Here is a 6,617-nt window from a genome sequence, read left to right on the forward strand (position 1 = left end):
AGTAGCTTAATCCCCCACTTATATGACAGGTGTTTATAGTCGCGTTATATTGGAGATAAAATGAGTAATCAACCCAAACGGGCTTAATTATTATTCAAAATACTGAATGTGAAACAATCAATTAATTGACATCTTGTCCATTAAATGATGCTCATAGGAGAAGAGCCGTGGTGTAGTGGTTAGTGCATCGGACTGCTAATACAAAGGTTTCCTGGTTTGATCCCCGCTATGGGGAGAAAATTACAGGGACTCTCCCTTGACGCCATTTGCGAGTATGGTCTAAAGAATCGATGATAGTCCGTCGGAAGGGGACGATAAATGGCTGACCCGCGTTAAGAGAGAGCCATCTTGCACCTAAAAGACGCCTTTGTAGATTTCGAAAAAGAGCAGACTAATGCTGCTACAAAGCAGCACTCGCACCAGCAAAGTGGAAAGGGATTAATATAAGTTGCAATAACTTGTTTCCCAATCCACTATAAACATATATAGTTTAAAACTAAATGATGATAATATTTAGCTCTTTACAATTTACATTGATGTTAAAGGCAATTTTAACCAATATTGAAATTTGAACACGTTTTTGAAAAAAATCATCAGATCACAATCTAGTTAGGAATGAATTAATAAGTATCTGAAAGACAGCATAAAGAAGTATATAAGACAACTCTCCACAAGAGACCAAATGACACAGATTAACATGTACAATTCACAATAAGGCCTTCAACAATGAGCAATGCCCACACCGCATAGTCGGCTTGAAAAGGTCCCATATGAAAAATGTAAAATAATACAAACAAGAAAAACTAACGTCTAACCTCTTCAAATAAATTTGGCTGTTAGTTTTCTCGTTTAAATTGATTTACATTTGTTATTTCGGGGACTTTTATAGCTGACTATGTAGCATTATTTGCTCATTGTTGAGCCGTACGGTGACCTGTAGCTGTTAAATTTCTGTGTCATTTAGTCTCTTGTGAAGAATTATCTTATTGGCAACCATACCACGTCGTCTTTTTTATACTGTTTCATCAGATGGATGCAAACAGAAATACATCTAACAAAAACAGAATACAATACACGTGTACGGCAACTCATCATTCACACAACAAAAGTACAGATCAGACAGTACTTGCAGTTTAACTGACAGCTTGTTAAAAGTTATTAAAAACTAATTTAAAAAATCATGCATCTAAGACACAGGCACTTGTCTCATAATTCCCCCCTTTATATACCTTAATATAACGTTTTATAAAAGTATATATGATTTTTTTTCTGAGACAAGTGCCTGTGATTTAAGTCTTAAAATTTTATGATTTCATATTATTTTCCATGGTTGATGATTTCAATTGTACCTACTTTGTGCAACATAAAATATGTAAATATTATTTTTCTTTCTTGTTTTTTCCCCCACATATTTTATAAATTACATTGATTAGTAACCTATAATTAACTGCTACACACCATAAACACAAATTAATAACTATCAAAATAATTCCCAATTGTCCCACAAACATCTTCCCGATTGTCCCACAAAATTTCTTTACTTTTTTACCTGTAATTTTAAAAAGTGGGACAATTGGGAAGACACCATAATTGATAATTCATGTCAGAAGTGCTGACTACTAGGCTGGTGATATCCTCGGGGAATACACAATCCACCAACAGCGGCATCGATCCAGTGGTTGTAAATAAACTCATCATATATACCAGGATTTAAATTTTGTATTTAGGCGTCTGGCGTTTCGTCTACAAAAGACTCACAAGTGACGCTCGAATAAAAAAAAGTTAAAGAGACAAAATAAAGTACGAAGTTGAAGACCATTGAGGACCACAATTCCTAAATAAAGGCAACAGTAGTATATCGCTGTTCGAAATTCATAAATCGATTGAGAAAAAAATAAATCCGGGTTACAAACTAAAACTGACGGAAACACATCAAATATAAGAGGAGAACTACGACACAACAGAAACACAACATCAAAATGTAACACACACAGAAACGAATTATAACAATGGCTATTTTTCTGACTTCGTATAGGACATTTAAAGAAAAAATGGTGGGTTGAACCTGGTTTTGTGGCATGCCAAACTTCCCGCTTTTATGGCAATGTTAAATATAACATTAAAATGACAACATTACATGGTTGGACTACAATACAAATAAATGGGAGAACATATATGATAGAGAAACACACGAATAATAGCTGACAAAAGGTTCCTCAAAGTTTTGCCAAATACAGATGTTCTACTGATAGTTACGGAAAATACGCAATAAATAAAATTGAGAAAGGAAATGGTGAATATGTCAAAGCGACAACCACCCGACCATAGAGCAAACAACAGCCGAAGGCAACCAAAGGGTCTTCAATGTAGCGAGAATTCCCGCACCCGTAGGTGTCCTTCAGCTGGCCCCTAAAATATGCATAATAGTACAGTGATAATGGACGTCATACTAAACTCCGAATTATACACAAGAAACTAAAATTTAAAATCATACAAGACTAACAAAGGCCAGAGGCTCCTGACTTGGGACAGGCGCAAAATTGCGGCGGGGTTAAACATGTTTATGAGATCTCAACCCTCCCCCTATACCTCTAGCCAATGTAGAAAAGTAAAAGAATAACAATACGCAATAAAGCCTATAAATGTAAGTTTTATATTAATTTAACGATGATAGTACCCAAATAGTGTTTTGTGAATATGGGTGTTGCTATACGCATTCTTTGAGCTAATGTTTTGCATTCGATTCTTAAATTCCTTCTCAACTGTTTCTGGTAACCTGTCTTTTGCAGACAAATGTTAATTTCTTTCAAATGATTATCTGAAATGCATTGTTACCCAAGTCCTTAAAATTATTTTTCTTCAAATTAAGCATCCTTGAATTTTATATTGAAGAAGGTTATTTAAACATTTCACTATGATTTTAAATTTAGAAGGTTACTACTGACTAACTATGCTATTCTCATAAAAAAAAATAGATTGACAAATCTGACTTGATTCTAAAGTGATCGTTGCACATGAAAAAAAAACAAACGTTTATGGCAATAATTGTTGTTGATGCTAATTTCAGGGAATATACAAGTTATTCATTTTCCTGACAATAAGTTTCCGCTTCTGCTTTATGGCGAATCGCTTTGATAGAATGCATTGATATGATATTAGTATGTATTTTATTTTATGAACAAACTGCAATGTGTATATCAACAATTTTGAATGTTGATGGAAATTATTTTTTTGGACTTTTGGAAAAGCTGATAACTTTATGTTTAATCACAATTGCTATGTTTACTTTGAAATAGGTCAATATAATAATGGTAATGTCACCATTTAACTTTGATTTCTGACACGGACCTATTAAGAAATCAGTAAATAGGTTACATAAAATTGAGAATGGAAATGGGGAATGTGCCAAAGAGACAACAACCCGACAATAGAAAAACACAACAGCAGAAGGTCACCAACAGGTCTTCAATGTAGCGAGAAATTCCCGTACCCGGAGGCGTCCTTCAACTGGCCCCTAAACAAATATATACTAGTTCAGTGATAATGAATGCCATACTAATTTCCAAATTGTACACAAGAAACGTCTTGAATAAAAGTTTACTCAATGGGTGATGAATTTTTTAATTGTATGGTAGAAAATCGTTTTGAATAAGGAATGCACATGCCTAATGCATAGCCCTCATTTTCTGTTTGAATTTAGCTATGGTCTCTGGTCCTTTTCGTTTATATGAGGTCTTCAAATGTTGTATTATATAAACACTATTGTTTTTGTTAAATTCTTATTTTGATATTACGTCTGCACCACGCAGTGTTCCTTAATGTTTGTAGGTCTTTGTGTCAGCAATGTTAGGAAATAGAATAAAACAATACTTCATTTGTTTATTATTTGCGTATCCTGTAAGTGCACATAATATGTATTTCATGCTAATTGAATATCAGATTTGTTTTCATGAATATGTTAGTTTGGTGTGAAGCATCATCTATTATTATACACACTCAAGTATTATACATTGTATTTAGAATATTGGTAAAAATAGACGATTGTATATCTTTTTGTCGAGAATGTGACTTCTGTTGCAGAAAGAGAGTGATCTGGTGGCGGTGGCGTTAACTAAATACCTACTTAAACAATATATATTAAAGATGGTAAAAGAATTACTACTTCATTCTTTGTTTACAGATGCCTAATGAAGCCTCCTTTTGTTATTTGTCCATTGTCCTTGACTTCATTCGCATGGTTCAGTGACAACTTGATAAAAATGAAGAATTCTGCAATGTTTATTTCTGTTTTTTTTTTTAATGAGTAATAAGATAACTATTTTTAGTACGTGCAGGGTCTTCGTGCCTGTTTTCACCGGACCTCGACTTTATTTCAAGGATCAGTGAATAATACTAAGTCTTTGTGGTCAAATCAATATCTCAGATATCGTTCAGCAGACCATATACTTCTTGGGACAATCTCCAGGTTCCACGTAGCCGTAGATTATGCAATACTTTCAAATATTTGAGAAATATAAAACCACACTGATGATCTTCCATCACCAAGTGTATTAGAATTTCATTGAATATCATCAAATTCATTCACAAAAATGTAACCATTGCCATGCTCTGTTACAGTTTTCATTAGTCGCTCGATATCCTAGTTTTTCCAAAGCATAAAAAAAATCAAAGAGCAGATTGCTCTGAGGGATACGATTGCCATTGTTTTCATTGACACATGTATACATGTAGCTGGATAATATTATTTTCAAAACTAATTCAACTGCAAATGTAAAATGTAATTTACGTAATCTGAATAGTTACAAAATAGCCAATCCCGGTTAAAAGTGTAGGAACAATGTACTTAGGCCTATTGTGTTTTATTTTTGTACTATCAATTCCAAGTTTACTTTCCACAGTAGTCACTGAGACTCAGAATGAGAGAAGTATAATTTTTCACTTCGTATCTTATCACCTATTATCTGGTACAAGAAAATTGGTACCATTAATTTTATTTTATTATTCCTACGTTAATTCTAGGAGGAACCCCATTCCTAACTCTTTAAAATATTTAATTTCCTTTGGGTCAGTGATCATGACTCCCTTCCGTACACATTCCTCCGTTTAAATTGCGATCGTTTTTTAATATAATACGACGTTTATCGACAGAACGAGTTAATTTTTCTGAAAATGTTGTTGATTCAGAATTTTCGGAAGTGACTTCCGGAAGGGAGACAACTCGAAACGATAATATGGAAGACTCCATTTCGCCTAAAGGGGTGTTAAAGTAAATCTTTACGATGTGGACTAAATTTATTTTAATTTAAATGATGCATATGATTTAAAATTATGCAACAACAATAATCCTCAATAGCAGACATACATAGAAAGGATCCCATGAGTTATAAATTAATCAATTTAGTGGGGAATCCAGAGCAACCATTTAACCTAGTACCCCTTGAAGTTAAGAAAACTATACGCATGCGCATAATTACCTAAACAAACTCTGTAGTAAGAACGTATAATATTAAACCTAAATGGTTCTCTATTTTTTTTTTATGGAAGTACAATATCAAATATCAGTTTAATAACGGTGACATATAAGTGAAACCCCACTTCAGTTCTTATATGACAGAAATAGATTTATCGGAATTCAGAGAACTCTCGCATTTTTATCACAGCTGGGGAATTCCCTCTGACGTGTTTCTAAATTTATAAAAACACTAAATATAAATACTGCTTAATTCTGATTTTCGGTGTTGTTACAAACACGCATATAAGTCGAGGGAAATATTAAACATGAAGGTTATGAAAAGAATAATATAGGAAAGTTGTTTGAGTTCAATACCTTTGTTTGTTTTTACCTTTTAAACCAAGACAATCATAAGAATCTGAGATGGTCCTTAATGTTTAGAATAAAACGATTGACGTGAGGGCATTGTCCTGAACCACTGGTATAAGTCTACAGATTGCTTGAAAGCAATCGTATCCCAATAAGGAGCCTAGCTGTATTGTTCCACATACATTACGCATTATTCAATGCATCACGAATATTTGTGTTAAAGACCACTGTGTGGGTCAAAATCTTATACAGCTGTTATTTGTTCTTGACTAAGGTAACATAAATTTTGATTCTTGACGGAAGGAGATTATTGTTTTCTTCTTCACATAATAGATTCATATAAAGCATTATTCTAAGCTCACTGGAGTGAAGGGCCCTGAGCGCTACAATTATGACTAGGCGGTCGTTGTTTTCTTCATTAACATAACACAAATATAGTCTCCTCTTAAACTGCTTGGCAAATTGATACCACAATCTTCCTGAATACATATTGACAATGATTTTTTTCGACGGTTATATACATTTTTCATTCTCTGTTACTTTTATTATTTGCGACTTTTTATGAAGTTGATTCCGCTTTCCATAGGACTTTTGAAAGTTTACTTACACGGAGTTATATAAAAAAATAATAGCCTCAGTAAGGGTCGAAATCATACTGATTAACTTATATGCGGATATATTTGAGGAGTAAGGCAGCAACCATTTGATTTTCTGGGGGGGGCTATGGTTTTTTTTTCTGTGCAAACTTTTTTTTTCGCCTGTGGCGAAAAACAATCTATTTTTTTCGCGACAAGTC

The sequence above is a fragment of the Mytilus galloprovincialis genome, chromosome 1 (genome assembly GCF_965363235.1).
Source record: "Mytilus galloprovincialis chromosome 1, xbMytGall1.hap1.1, whole genome shotgun sequence".
NCBI classification, from domain to species: Eukaryota; Metazoa; Mollusca; class Bivalvia; order Mytilida; family Mytilidae; genus Mytilus; species Mytilus galloprovincialis.